The sequence below is a fragment of the Cyrtonyx montezumae genome, unplaced genomic scaffold (assembly GCF_038088225.1).
Source record: "Cyrtonyx montezumae isolate F1298 unplaced genomic scaffold, pur_monq_1.0 scaffold_0, whole genome shotgun sequence".
Taxonomy (NCBI): domain Eukaryota; kingdom Metazoa; phylum Chordata; class Aves; order Galliformes; family Odontophoridae; genus Cyrtonyx; species Cyrtonyx montezumae.
In genome coordinates, this window is record NW_027071824.1 from 48,238,026 (window position 1) to 48,254,231 (window position 16,206).

The 16,206-nt window shown below is 39.4% G+C and overlaps 1 protein-coding gene across 1 annotated transcript in view; it reads right to left on the minus strand.

The window, feature by feature from the left end:
- The window catches only part of SLC35F1 (solute carrier family 35 member F1), a 224,948-nt gene that overhangs the window by 147,336 nt on the left and 61,406 nt on the right, over positions 1-16,206 (minus strand). The window lies entirely within an intron of this gene.

Genomic DNA, 16,206 nt, shown 5'->3' on the forward strand with positions numbered 1-16,206 from the left:
TTTGCATTAGAGATTTCAATCAATACATGTGAAGTAAAATAATTTCAAATGGATGATGGGAGCCTCCAGCCAGCCAGAATTGAAGGCTGATTCCTCTATCTATTTACACTCCTCTTTGAATTATGAAAACTGATCACAGTTAAAGTCAGCCTTCCTTTAGGAGCTAGGCCAACTCCATTCTCATCTCAGATAAATATAAATTCTGCATGAATTTTAAGAGGCACATATTTTTCACTAATGGCTGATGGAACAATCTGAGATACATTAATAACTGCTGGCTGACAGTTCACAAACCAATTAGATCAGTAGACTAGAGATCACTTCTTTCTTTAAATTTTTGCAAGTATGGAGATGGCTTATAGACTATGCATATTGTTTTTCTAGGGGTGAAAAACTCCACACATTCAGACAATCAATTAACCTTTGAAATAATATTACTGAACTTATATGAAAAGTATTTATCGAGAATCAACTAAAACTGGTGAGCATACAGTGAAGAATTTCTAGCTTTAAAATTTTGATTCTGCTCCTTTGTGCATACGGAGACTATAGTTCAGGAAATTATTTTAGCATGTGCTCGAATCCCTCTGAAGTGAACGTAAGTGCAAGCCTGGAGTTAAGTGAATACGTATGGAGCATTTCTAGGCAAGGGAGCTGGAACTGGGGCCATAATCTTTATCTATATGAACTTATATTCCCCCAGTGCTATGACATTTCTTGCAGGACAAGCATCTCTTTCCAGCATGAGTACTCTTAGGCTGGCATCAAGATAAGCATAATTTATCTAAGTAATTTCATCCCATAGTAGATTTTACTTCCAGGTCATTCTACAAATTAATGAAATTTGAAGTGCTACTGAAAGTTGGCTCCACACATGCCCCACTTTGGCTTGCACTCCTGAGCTATCGCAGCTTTGCAGATAGGGCTCTAAGACCCATCTATCAGCCCGTCTGAACTGGGAACTGCTACTGTCAAAGGATCTGTGGGTACCCCACTCCTGAGAGAAATGTTGACTGGATCCACACCCTGCAACAGCTTGTGTGATAACAGCTTTTCTTCTGGGGAAAACAGACTGTCTGCAGTCACTTTTCTGCCATCTATTCCCTTTCACACTAGTTTTCAGTCACTGCCTCTCAGCAACAGCATGCATCGCTTCTGGCCTTTGTTTTAGAAGGCTGATTTCCAATCTCCAGCACCTCCACCTCCTAACTGGTATCTCAGAAACAATGATCTTAATCGGAAACATGGTATTCTGCAAGACTAATAAATATGTACAGATACAAATAAGTAGACATAACCACAAATTACAAGAAAAAACAGAAAATTCTACTCAAATAGTTCAGTATTTTTGTTGTATATGCCTTGACACTATCGTTGTATATGCTTTTTGCACAGAAAAAAATGATCTGTCTTTGTGGAACAAAAGCCACCGGTTGCTTAACAAAGAAACCCAGTGCACTAAGTGAGGAAAGCAGCATCAATGCTCCTTGAACACGACCTGCTGCTGTGTCCAGCCAACAAAGACAGGACAGCATTTGCAGGTCTGCGGGGTGACCAGCACATGCACCCTGCACTGTTATGTAGATCAGAGGCGACAGCAGCAGCTCCAGAATTTCCCAGTGCCATAGGGCTTTTCAGACAAGCGCAAGGAGGGATGCTTTCCCAGGCTGACATACTGACCACTGGTGAGTTCACACTAATAAATAGAATTCTGGGGATCTGAACTAATCTTTGCTTCTCTGGCTGAAGCCATACAAAAAGCAAACAAAGAAAACAAAGAAAGATTTAAGTAGCATGCGCCCTGCCACCATTCATCTTACTCAGGGGCTGCTATCGAGCTTAACTAATAAGCATAATCAGCTCCAAACATTAACTTCTGAATCTTTTGGCAAAAGCTTTCAACCGCTCTCAAAATGGGGCAGAATACAGGTTTAGGGTGAAAGCTCCTTCTCCCTCAGCACCCCCCTCTCACCTCCAGGCAGGTCTTGGACCAGTCCCAAGAACAGTGCGGACGTGGAGCTGTTCTTTTCTTATGCTGCAGCCATGCATGAATACAGGCCAGATACAAAGAGCGCATTGTATCAGCTTTGTCGTGGATGTTGTAGTCTCTCTTTCCTTCTCCAAGTTATACTCCCAAACCAGGCAGCCTGCTGCAGCTGCACAGAAGAGCTGCGTTACAGAAGGAATATTTTAGAAGTTCCAAAAATAATTCCTGTAAGAAGTGAGACATTCCTTTTGAATTCTGACAGAGTAACAGACAGGCTGGAGTTAAATGGAGGACAAATAAATCAGAGAACTAATGACAAAGGCAAACCTGCAATACTGTGCTGTTAGAAGACCTAGACAAGGTAGAAAAATTCCAGTCTGAGGGATAATTATTTTTTCCTCCCCTACATAGCACTAAGAACAGAATGAAGAAAATGAAAAAAGAAGAAAGAAAAAAAGAAAAAATGAAGGAGAAGGGGAAGAAGAAGGGAAAAGGGATAGAGAAAGAGAAAGGGAAGGGAAAGGGGAAGGAAAAGGGCAAAGAAGTCTTGATAATTTGAGACCTCCTAGTTAGACTAGCACCCAAAGTACACTAATGCTAACTTTCTTGATAAAGCCCTCAAATGCACTGATAAACAGGCTTGAGGAAACAAAGAGCATGGCTGTTAAATGGAAATGGAAGGTAATCAACATATCAGAGAGGCAAACCCAATAGAAGCATCCCAAAAGGAATACACTCGAAATTTAGAGATCACATTTGAAAAATTGAGACGTTATGCCTTGTACTTGAACAGGAATTGCACTACTTCAGACCACTCTGTAAAGAGCTTCCGGGCCTGCACTTCTATAGCTATTTGGAAAAATTAGTAACAGATTATCTAATGTTTATAGTGACTTTCCTTAATTTGTGCATTCTGGAGTTCATATTTCCAATATGTTTTCATTGCAGTGAAATTAAATTAAAACTGATCAAACGATAGCTGAAGATTACATCCTATTTTAAGAGGCTGTTTTACACTTTGAGCTAAAATGAAACACTGCCAAGAGCTGGCAGAAAAATAGCAAAGGAAGAACATGATTAACAAGGAAAGCATTATTACGAAGACAAATGGCATATTTTGCATGTCAGCTATTAAAGATACTTCCAGACCATATACTAATAATACAATGAACTACTGAAAAGGTGTTTTCAGGCAGGGCTGTGGGATTCCAGGGAGGTGCTAGTACTGTAACAGGGACAGAGCCCTTTTCCTCCAGACAAGGGAAATCAGAGGAAGGCTTTGTATTGTACATTACTGCCACACAATCACGGGAGAGAGGGAAACAGCCAAAAATGGCAGATGTTGCTAAGGTGTCAGTCAACACATCTTCACTCTTTGCTCCTCCTTGTAACTCTCACTGGCGTGACCCATATGCCAAGTTTTTGTCTGTGCTACACCACACATGCCTTGTGCCTAGCCCTCAGTGCCGGGAGGTGATCAAAAGCCAGAACTGGTCCAGAGTGAGAAACCTCTCTTTCATTTCAGAAAGTATGAAGTGTGCTTCATTTCCCTGCATTTTGAAGGTCTGGGCATACAGTTAACTGTCAATGAGATTTTTGAGGTCTTTTCCTGTATGCCCACGGGATCTGAAGGGACACTGCAGGAATACAGCTCACATCGAACTGACCAATGTCAAAGCTCACCATGAGCATGATAGCTGCACAGCCTCCCTGGGCTCACTTGTGGCAAGCATACATTTTGAGCCAGACTAGGCTGGTTAATATTTTGGTGTTAGATCCATTAGAAATTAAACTTCTTAGCTTTTCATCATAATTTTTTTTTACTTTTCTGTGATAAAGTAATGCAGAATTTCTCACTAATGTTTTTTAAAAAGTTCATTAACATCTCAAGTGAAAACTACTCTAGGTATTTTCTTTTAGGTCACAAGTTCCAGCAGCATTCAAATATCGTTTGATCTTGGCTTGTTCTGGTTGTTGATGAACTTAAACCTGAAAATCAAGGAGCTGTTTGGGTCAGGTATCGAGCCTGGCTGAAAACAGAGAAAATGGGCTCCTTTGAGGCAATTTGCTAGAGTGAGACTGGAACATCTTTGGAAGTGTGTGCAGGTGGCACCCCTGGTCACCCCTTGGGAGAGGAGTCTGCAGGCAATGCCTCCTCACCCAGCAGGGATATACAGCAAAGGGCAGAAATGGAAATCAGTTCACTGCAATACGACTCTGCTGTAATGAAGCCAACATCACATCACTGTGAGGAAAAAAGAAAACTTATTTAGCAGACATTTGCTTTGTGTGCCATTGAGCCAGACTCTGCACTGCCTGGACTCATGCAGCTGGCATGTATGTTAATTCACAGATCAGCACAGACAGGCAGCCATGCTCCTGAAGCTTTTCCTTGCATTTCAAAGGGAGCTGGGCCTGGCACGGCTGCCTCAAGTCCTTCTTTATTCCAACTGGCTATTAAATGGCTGTTGCTGTGCACCCAAATGGCGTATCATTTGAAGATGTGCGGGAGGGGATGGGGGAAGGGATGCTTTCCTGAGTGAATTAAGCAGTTCTGAAAGAAGCAGAATTTAGAAGTATGGTTCTCAGAATTGCATGTAAGGTGGAAAAAGCCAGAGCAGAGGGAGGACTGTGGGCAGGTGTTGGCAAGGCCAATACCCTTCAAGGTGGGCTGGGGAGAAGGAAGCCAGCCCTGGTACTCTGGTGACTTCTGTCATTCGCACAGCTGTCCTGCAGCTACCAGCACCCACTCATTGACGACCAGACCTTGAACAGCTGCCTAATAGCAACCAGCACTGCTCATTACACACACAGCCTGGTTTGAAGTACAAATTTGGAGAAGTGCAGATTAAATTACTAACTCTCTGAACTAGACTGCCTTCACCTAATATTGTTAAAGCCTTATGTGAAATAATACAGGATGAATTGCAAGCCTCTTTATTGGTTTCTGGGTAGACAGCTTTAAATACTAATCGTAGCTAATTAAATTACTTAACTTCATTTGCTTCTGCCAATGGGCCATGTGATAGGGTGACTTTGGAAGACAGTGCTCTTGGAGGCTGTGGCTCTTATATTTTACACCAGGGCAATGTTAATCACCAGCAAATACTATTACCACATTATTGCTAAATCCATATGTATGAAATAAAATGAACTCCAGCAATGGGAAGACATGATACATCTGACTTTTTGAATAACGAAAAGAACTGCTATTAATTCACTTCAGAACACCCTTAACTCTTGTCTAGCATATAAGCCATACAACACAAGACAAAGGTGTTTATGACCAAGTTAGCATTTTATGTATTTATTAAAAATCTACCACTTATTGTCACATCACAGAGAAGTATCCCATCAAACACTTGCTGTTGCTGTCTAAAAATGTGAAAAGCTCCAGTCCAGGAACAAACACCAACACTAAATTTACTCTGTAAGGGAAGAATGCACATTCTGCTTCATAATACAAGATATATGTCTCCATTTGATGTCCAAAGAAGCTGAGGCAGATGTGAAATGGTTTCTCCCCAGTTATTGACAGAAAGGGTGTCAAATCCAGATGGCAATTCATGAGATCTTGGGCCCTACTCTCCTTGCACTTTTCTCTCACATTACACTGCTGTCTTTCTGCTAATCAACATCACGTTCAAAATCTGAAAGCTCACTTCTGTGTCAGTGGCCAACTGCACAGTTACTTTGATCTATTCTCTTGTAAGCCTGTCCTTTTAACTATGGCAGTACAGTTAAAGGACCAACAGCATGTACTAGTTTTGCAATGCTTCTTGATGATGACTGCTGATGAAGACAGGAATAGGCCTGCAACAGATCACTGGCCAAACAGTGTAATTCAGAAAACGGTAGCAAATCACCACTGACATTTATCACTCAATTTCCATCACGGTCAACAGCCTGATAAAGATAGATAGCTTCCATTACAGCCTAGTGTACAGTCTGCAGGAGTTACAGCAACACAACAGGTTGCTCATCTGTGGGAGTTTCTGTTCCCCTGCCTTTGCCATGGTCATCCCTACAAGTGTACATTAAACATCAGCATTTGCTTCTTCATTTTTTATTGAAATGGGGCACTTTCCACATAGCAATTATGCATTCAGCTCCCCTTTCCAGCTTCTCCTGCCTATCAGGGAGCCTGGCTTCACCAGCTTTGCAGGTACTTGCTCATTCTGTTTGCTGTAGTAACCCTCGAATACCCATTATAACATCATTTCTTTTAAACTTCTGGCTATTATGTGAAATGCCTGGGCCTCAAGCTCTGCAAACAATGAGATTAGCACTTGGGCCTTCTTGTGATAGTCATGTGCAGCAGGACTTAACGTTAGCATAACCTTAAGCATTTAAGAAAATAATTCTTCTGTTCCAACACTGTTCTCTGGGCCCAAGCCATTGTCTAATTACAGCCAGTCAGGAAAGAGCACACACATCCAGGTTAATGTAAAAGACAAAAGAAGAGGACTCACATCAAAAGCAACACTGACTAAATTGCATGGCAACAACATCTGCTCTTAGCATGATTCTGGGCTCTCACACCATTCACTGCACGGGCACAGAGCTGCACTTTCACCTGCAAGTGATGGGCTGGAAAGAATGTTTCTCTGCAAAGCACATGCACTCAGGAAGGGAATACACTCAGGAAGAGAACACATCTTTGGTCTGTTTTAGAAGCACATGTAATTCTCACAGTCCATTTCTTGCAGAGAGAAGCAGGCACAGTGCAGGACCAGTATTACTTAGTGACATCTCACTGGCTAAAAAGATTGTGAAAAAATTCTTTCTGACAGCACGTCACTGCTAGGCATTTTTAATCAAGAGCAAACTGACTACAACATTCAGTCTGGATTAAAAACTGCTCTTTTTTCTTAAACAGACAATCAATCAAAGTGGCACAATTACCTGGTCTGAATTAAAACATGCAGTGATTTGCAGTTCAAATACAGGCAACTCCAGAAGTAAAATGATCCTTTTAATACTCAGAACCAAAGCAAAATGCTTCAGAATAGTTAATAAATCTTCAGATAGAAAATTCAGTATTCAGCAAGATGTTATATTGGTTTTGCTCCCAGTTTTATAAGTACCAATTTGTCTCTTCAAAAAGAAAGAAAAGACCGACAGCATTTCTTAATTGAATAAGCAGCTTTGCCAAAATGCTCCCTAGTACTTGTTACCACAAGGGAAAGAAATACTGGTTCAAACAGAAGCAGTTGTGCCAGACAGACTTTGAACATACAATCTTCACTGAAAAGACTATGAGTAAATTTGAAGGCTAAGAACTGAATAAAGCCTTCAGTCTCTGGTGCTATTTCATCCATGTAGAGAGATACCATCCAAAGCAGAATAAGAAGGCCTGATGTGTGTTGCAGTGATACTCCTCTATGCAGTGGCAGGAGAGCAGTTTTGAGTTCTATAAATTAAAGTAACAGTGATTTATTTAATTGCTTAAAATGTGGTATGCATTTTTCTACATCGTTTCTTGCTTCTATGAATTAAAGTAAAAATAGTCATTGTTGCTAATAGTTGTAATTAGGGTTAAAAAGGCATTATTTCTTTCACTAACTAATTAACCAACTATTCTTTTTCTATCTACAAGAAATGAAAATTGTAATTAAACAGACTAAAAACAGACATTAATAAACAGATGAACTGTACTTAAATCTCCAAGCTCAATACAGATTGCATTTCAGCATGACACAAAGAAAAAACAGTTTACAAACTGCAGACAAATATTAGCAAATATTATCATCATCAGATGCAGTTCTTATCCAGAAAACAGTGTGTTTGCTTGTTTGTTTTTAAATCAGAAGTAGGGCTTTAACAGAGAGCATGTGAGAAAGTAAAGTATTACGTGTCACGCCAGCAGCAATAGAAAGCTATTCATATAAAGCAAGATTGTGCTTCTGATGGAAGGAGAAGAAATATTGAAGTGTACTTGTGACATTTTTAAGATGTTCTTTAAAGTGAAATACTACCAGGAGGGTCTCTGTTCATCAGGGAGTACTCATTCATCATCACGTTACACCCATAATAAATGAAGGCAAATTCACAAGCGGTGGCAGCCTGGCAAACCGAAAGAGAAAACAGAGCTCAATACACTTGTATCTTGCATTCGTACCACATCACTTCTGGGTAAAATCCAAAATTTCACTTCAACACCTGCCAGTTCTAGTAAGAGAGAAAGGCAGAAAAGAATCTTGGCTGCAGATGAAAGTGAATCAACTCTACTTACCCATCCCACGCAGCTCGGCAGTATTTACTTTATCTTGAAGGGATCAGATAGGATACAGCAGCAATGCTTTGACATTATTTGCATCAGCTGCAGCTTAAGTTAGTCGTGGAGCTTGGCTCAGAAATAGGATGTAATTCAAAGGTGTACAGAGATTTACAAAATTCAAAGGATCTGACAAATACCCAAGTTGGTAATAAGGATGAGGGCAGGGTAAAAGCGGAAATCCCAGAATATTCAGACATATTTTTGTGTGATTGAACAAAAATTCTTATTTTCAAACAATAGCAGCAGCATCAACATGTCTACAATAAATGGAAAACAAGTCCTTTAGTATCCACCACACAGAGGGAGGCAAAGTTGCATTTAAAGATCTTCCCTCTCATTTCACAAACCAAAGTATGACTTTTGATTTTAGTTTAGCTTTGCAATTCGTAATTTACCAGAGTTGTAAAAAGTATATGATATTTCCATGAAAACTTCATGTCTGTCATGTAGAGAATCTACGTGAGATGCCACAGCATATATAAATTCTGTGGCCAGTTTTAGAGCCATGGCAAAGCCTGTAGGGCCATAGTGCTTTTGCTATGTTAAAATAACATTCAGCAAATAACAAGATAAATTAATAACTGTCTTAGTTTCAGCTGAGATGGAATTGTTCTCTTCTAAGTGTCTGGTATGATGATAAATTTTGGTTCTAGGAGAAAAACAATGCTGGTACACACTAGTGTTTATAAGTGCTGTTAGGCAGCGTTGTGCAGAGCCAAGGCCATTTGCAGCAAAGGGCCCTAAGTAGCTGGGAGGGAACAGAATTAGGACAGCTGACTTAAACTGGCCAGAGGAATATCCCATACCACATGACATCACATGGAAGGAGTTTTGAAGGGGGTGGGAGTTCATTTCTTCTGCCGTACAAGGGAATATCTGGTTATCAGTCAGAGTGTACTGCGCAATTCCTTGTGCATCACTACCTACATATATATATATATATATATATATATATATATATATATATATATATATATATATATATATATGTCATAATTACTATCCTTTTCCTCTATCTTAGTAAATCATTTTATCTCAACCCTAAAAAGTTCTACTTTGTGCGGTTTTTTTTCAGTTCTCTCCCTCATCCCATTGGGAAGCAGAGCAGTGAGCAAACGCCTGTGTGGTGCTCATCCAACTCCTGGGTTGAACCACAACACAATATACTCCCACAGAAGTTACTATTTAGTAACATATTTTGCAATCCAGTACTCTAGCAAACATTTACATAAATTAATATTTTTTCCAAATTCAATCCATGGGTTGTTGAACTTCACAGCATCCTGATAAACTCTTTTGTAAAAATGAGCAAAAGATGTTTTGTCTTACAGACATTAGGCTTGCAGATTGATGGGAGTCTGTCAGTGGAGAGCTACAGAAATGTCAACATTTGATAAGAATGAATTGAAGTGAAAGATTCTAATACATATTAATGGCCACTGATAGATGCATTTATAGCTTTGTAAACTTTAGAACAGACCTGATAAGAAGTACAAATACTCATTCTTAAAACCAGTCTGACTTCACTTTCACAAAACGATGCCAACAGTCTTTTTGTTAAAGAAACTATCAGGACCCCTTCTAACACATTGCTTTAATGCATATCACGGACTTTATCTGTTGTGCATTCCTTTATTTGGAGGAAAACCGGCAGAAAGTCTTCTCTAAAGTCCCAATTTTTTTTGTTTAACGATTTACATAAGTTCGTTTGTTTGTTTGTTTTAATTATTTATTTTTAAGATACAATCTATACCAGACAGAAAGGCTAGCAAAAAAAAAATTGAACATGGTCAGTCAAGAGAAGAAAACTGCATCCTTTTTGAGAGAAGCAAATGCTGAAGTTAAGCTAGACAGTTTGGCAAATGACATTTTAATTTAAAACTACAATAGAACTTTAAATAACTAAAGTCAGTGATACACTTAGAACGGAGGAAAGCACTGATGGAACAGAGGACTCAAACCTGGAAATATTAACTCTGAAATGAACCTACGGAAAATGCAACTGAACTTGAGTCTGCCCCGCCCCACCTGGAAACAGTGCTAAGGAAGGGAAGGAAAAACATGTTTTTTTTTTCCTGTGAGAAACATTGCTGAGACCAGTGCTAGATTGCTATGTGTCCTTCTGATAAGCATCTTAAAAAGAAGATGGAAAGAGGTGTATAGAAAAGCTGTTAAAAGGCTGCACATCTTAGGAAAAATAGCTCATTCAATGTGTAATTTATAAATACCTTTGTAAAAAGAGAATATTGCCAGGCAAAGTGTTCTTTTAGTTGAGGAAATGTGGACAAAAGCTAGATGAACTGATACTGGAAAGAAGTTGCAAAACTTGGATACTGGGACAAACAACTGAGGAAACGCAGAGATTTTCCATCTTGTACTGTTTTCAGGTCTAAACTGAACTTCCTTCTGGAAGGTATGTGTAACACAAACCAGATTTTGGGCACCAGTACAGAGCAAAGTGGGCAACGTTTGTCATGGCATTATCTCATATTTTGTAGTCCCTTCCAGCCTGAGCCAGACAGCACATGAAGACATCATGGGAATGCCTCTCTAAATGCAACCACTTCTGACACAAACAGGAAGAGGAAGGGTTTATTTAGGTTTCACATTCCTCATCAGGAAAAGCCTGGAATAGATGAGATCCAGTTAAAGGACCTACAATGAAATGAAACCAAACAACAAACAGCAGCTCTGTAACTTTTCAAAGGCTTATAAAGTGAAACTTCTGAGTGGCTTGGTACATCTTTCAAATCAGAGATAGAAAGGACAGCAATTCATAACAGAGACCTCAGCCAACTTTAAGGCAAGATAGCTGCTGTTCTGCATTAAAGGCATTGCAGTTTTACCACTGCTGGTACAATTGCCTTCATTGCTTTCTTTTCTGCTGTCTGCCATAACAGCTGTATGCCTCACTGACCTTTCCTTATTTTTATCATTTGCTATTCTACTGCTACATTAAAACAATTCAAGTAGACTACTACTGAAGAACAGGTTACCTTCACAGAAGTCATGCTATTTTGACCTCATCTTGTCCTGATCTTCCAGTTGCTCAATAGCAGTATTTCCTTTCTTTTTCCAATGAATCATTTTGCCAGGTTCTGAAATGCAGCTTCCTGGATTGTAATGCCCTGCATCACATTCAGCACTTATAAATAACGCAAATACCAATTTGTTCTTTGCCAATGCTCTAACATAGTATGCTGTTTTAATCAGAACTGCTGTAATTTTACTTGTGAGCAGGAACAATCCCAAGCTAAAAGCACCAGAGGCAGGGCTGCAGCTGCCCCACATGCCCTTTTTTGAGAACTGAGCCAGCAGTAAGGGCCATGCATTTTGTAACAAGGCAGGGGTCATTGGACAGTGGAACCACCACCTGGATCTCAGGAACATTTGCATTTTAATATATGTGAGCAGAAAAGTACTACACTGCTTGTTGGTTTTTGAAACTGCTAAAAATAAGCCACGTGTGCTGCTGAGTTAAGGATGTATGGGAAGAGCAGCCCACCTGCTGCCATAAGCTTGACAGACAGCACAGCATGGCCTCTGCTCACTTTCTCTGCGCAGGGCAAAGTAGTGAACATGTCTAAGCAGCAAGAAAGACTTGCTAGGTTGGTAATGGCTCGTAAAGAAAACTACAAAGGAAGCTGTACCAAAAAAAAAATCTTCCTATTCATTTCAGCATTGTAGAGAATTTAGCAGCCCAGTCAACCTTTAGAACTGCACCAGAGCAAGCGTGGCTGCTCTTTCAACAGTAGGTGCACCTAGAGCCAAATGTAATGGCTTTTATGACTTGCTCTACATCACCCAAGGCTGCAAGGAAACCCAGGCCAAGGCTGCCCTTGCTCCTTGTCCCCAAAGCCAGCCAATCAGCAGCAAGATTGAGAATATACCCCCACAGACGCATGTACACGCAGCAGAGACAAACACATACACCCCACCAGCTAGTCAGATCAATACACAGAAAACACTACCACTCCACTCCTGGAATGCTCTGGGATCTGATGTAGAAACTCATTTCACTGAGTGGGTTATTGAGGCATCCCTGCCTGGCACTGTGCCCTTCTGCTCCTCTTTTTCTGGGGAATGAGCCTGGAGTCACACATCCCAACAAATCTCCATGGAAGATGCAGGTACAAAGCCTGCTTCTCCACAAGAGCAACCAGTTTCCTGGATCTATCTTTGCATATTTTGGCCAAAATTCCCAGCAACTGAAGTCCTCCTCCAAAACAGAATCAAATTCACGCACAGAGCACATCCAATCTGCACAATGAGCAAGGCATTGTTCTAAACACTATTTAGACAGACACAGACTCTCATATGACATCTTTACAACAAGACAGAGTTTCATAGGCTATTCTGAATTCCTTTATTTCCTTGCTGTTCAGTGACTGGATTTGCCCTGTTCTGTGGGATACAGCTAGGAGAAATTATCTCTCCTGGACAGAGCAGCTTTGGAGGAGATTGAAAACAAACCTGCATTCAGGTCATATGTGTAAAAAAAGTTAAAATAATAATAAAAAAATAAGTTTGTGTGATAGCAGCTATTTCAATAGAGTAGTACTGAATTACATGAGCCTCCCCATAACTGCAGTAAGGTATGTATTGTCTGCCAGGTCTGCCACATTGTGTTTTTGCAGCCATTAGAGACTGATGTACTAGAAAACCATCTGAAGACATTTAGAATAGCATGACAAAAGTTTGCTGACAATGATAACAACATATTTTCAGTAGGTTTTTTTTAAAGTCATCAAATTAATCCTTTTATATTCCCAAAAGCCCAAAGAATGTAAATCAATAAACAAACGTATTCTTTCAGCACACGTTAACAGATGGAAGAAACACAGGCACAGCAAAAGAGAATGAACAATTCATATGGTTAACTTCTTATTTGTTTTACATCCATAGTTTTTAAAGATGGACATATTTAGTCTTTCCTCACCTGTTCTTTTAAAAGACTCCTGAGAATGGTGCTGACCTTCTGTATGATCTGTCATAGTATGGTTGTTAATACTCTCCATTAAACCTGTGTAATCCCTGACTAATTTTGGCAATGCAACATGTGCTACTAGGTATGCAGCAGCTCTGTAAAGTCAAATGATAAACAAATGCAACTTTACATGGTCAGCTGTCTAATATGTAAATTCATTTGTCAGCAGAACTCAATCATTTGTTAAAAGCATGCAGGTAATGATGATACAATCAGAAAAATCGTGCATACTAATTTATTAGATATCGTATACCTATTAGATATCTAGATACAGATATACTGTAAAGTATAGTAGCTTTTTCATAACATTTTACATGAATGCACTCAAACAAACTGAATAACCCCTAACTTTAATGTGACCTCAGACATGCAGATACATTTGGCCACAGCTTTACTTTATTTGAGCAATGAAGTGATATACATTTATACTATATGAAAAATGTACCAAATATCTTTCTTCATCAGTTGCTTAACTGAGAATTCTCATTTTTAAGTATGACCTCTCTCTTGCAGACACTTTTCACTTACCACTTTGGGCCATAAGTAAGCTTCAAGCATAATCTGGCGCAACGGAAGTTGGATACATGTGATAGGAACAAAATGCTCAGCTGTGGTGATCTGAGCCTGCAATTCACATGCCAAATGTAAACTATCTTTACCAATAATAAGCCTTTCAGTTGTTCATAAAGCCTTGTCTAAGTGCCTGCCTACCTTCAAAAATCCTCTTTCCCATAAAGTCTGGTTGTAAAACCTCACTGCAAACCCATAGCAAAGCAAGTCACTGATATTAATTCTCCAAAAGAAGTACTCGTGAGAAGAGTGAAATGGTGGTCACTGGACATTATACCCTCTTTCAGTGGCTGTTCTAATTGACCTTTGGAAACTCAGCATAAACAAGTCCAGGATGCATATATTTTCCAACAAAGCAAATGGAAAATTGGTGTAATTATATGTCTTTACAGTTAAACTATCTGTACGGCAGTCTGAGAAAACCTGACAATGTAAAGGGTGGAACTAAAGTGAATCTTGTCATTTATATTCTCATCTGAGTACCAAAAATGATGCAAACACATCATTATTTCTCTAAGTTTGCGGAATGGATGGGGATGGATGGAGACAGAAATCAAGAGATCTTTTGGATGGGCGTGCACACCAAGGACCAGAAGCCTTAGAGTACTGGAAGGGGAGAAACAATTTTTTTTTATGAATTGATTTTTGATTGATTGGCATTTGAAACATGAAAAAAGAATCAAAAGTTCAATCCTCTACCTTGGATTTTTCTGTGTGTTACGCTCACATCACAGAAGACTACACTTTAGAAACGTACTTCACCACTGGTTATGTGGAAATAACTATATCACTACGTTCAAGAGACAGATGAGGCCATGTATTTTCAGAACTGCTTTTTACTGCAAATGTTATTGTTCTGTGCAGAGAACATAAGGCTTTGTTTTCTAGAACTCAAGCTAATTTCTCACTGTTGTAAAGCAGTGCTGTTCTCAGTTGATATGGATTGTACTGCAAAGATGACAGAAGTTTCATGATATCACACACTCTGTTTAAAGTATTATTTTTTAAAGCACTGGTGTACTCCAAGCCCTCTTATTGTATGCTGGGAAAGTACAAGCATTCATCAGAACACAGCAGGAATCAGTTCTAAAGCAGGGCGCCTGACATTTAATCTCGCCAATAAAACGCTGCTGGCTCACAGTTTTTAGGGAAGCTAGGTTATGTGGTAAAGAGACCTTTTCATCCTCTGCTGTCCATAATTACTATGTACCTGTCAGGATCAAGCGGTGCACATCCTGTCCTGCACACACAGAAGTACAAGTAAAAGGTTTTGGAAAGAACACAGTTTAAAATCAATCACCTAGATACTGAAGCTATAGGGAAAACAATTTGTTACTGCAGATCAACAAACTTTATAACTAAAGCACAACTCTTCAAGGCCCATAATTCAAACCTTTAGCAACACAGTTGCCTAACACCACCTCTTAGCAGAGGAAAAAAAAAAAAAGGAGAGAGAAGGAAGAAAATACAAATGTAGTCTGACTTCGGCAGATGCAGTGCATGAGGAGACTTCAGACTCTGTAATTTAGATATCTTTGTGCCACTGAATGCAGGAGGTTTCATGAACCAAAAGCACTCAACTAATTCAGGATCACCGTTCTTTGTAAGAGGAACCCCAAAATCTGCTTTTGACCTGCTACAGGTCCATGAGTCACTTCTGTAGCTCAATAAACACATGCAAAATCTGAGTCAACAGTCATATTGTGGCCAATGCCAGACAAAACACTATCTCCAATACAAAATGACAATCTTCATGAAGTTTAGAAGACTCCAAAAATTTAAAAGATTTGTATTTATACATCCAAAAGTATCTGAATCAATTAAGAGGCTTTTAATTATCCTATCTGGTCACTTGGTAATGGATCACATGAGAGAACCTGGTACCAAAACATCATAAAACTTCACAGCATCATTTCAGGACTCTGAAATTTCATTTAAAAATCACTTGAATTTTCATTTAGTCAAAGAGTTAAAGTATTGAGATCCTAGGATTTAGTTTAGCTTCAAATCTGCAGAATGTGCATGATTCTGACTGTGGACAGCAATAGGGATAGGAATGCATCATCCTAAGATCTTCATGGAAACCCAAGTGTCAGCATTACCAATTTTGAATGTAAAGATGACTGGGGAGTGGAAGTCAGGAGAAGGTTACAGAAGGACAGCAGGTAAATAAACAGACAAAAATTTTAAGCCTTATAGGAAATTTGTCTCCAAGTATCCTCAAACCACATTTTGCTTTAACATACATGTATTACTTTCATGAAGACGTGCTCTGACTTTTAGCTGTCATCCTGGGTAGCAATTTTAGCAGATCCCTGGGTAGCCTTTCCATCAAACTACAACACTGAAATATTTTTCCTCACATTGACAACATGGGTGGCG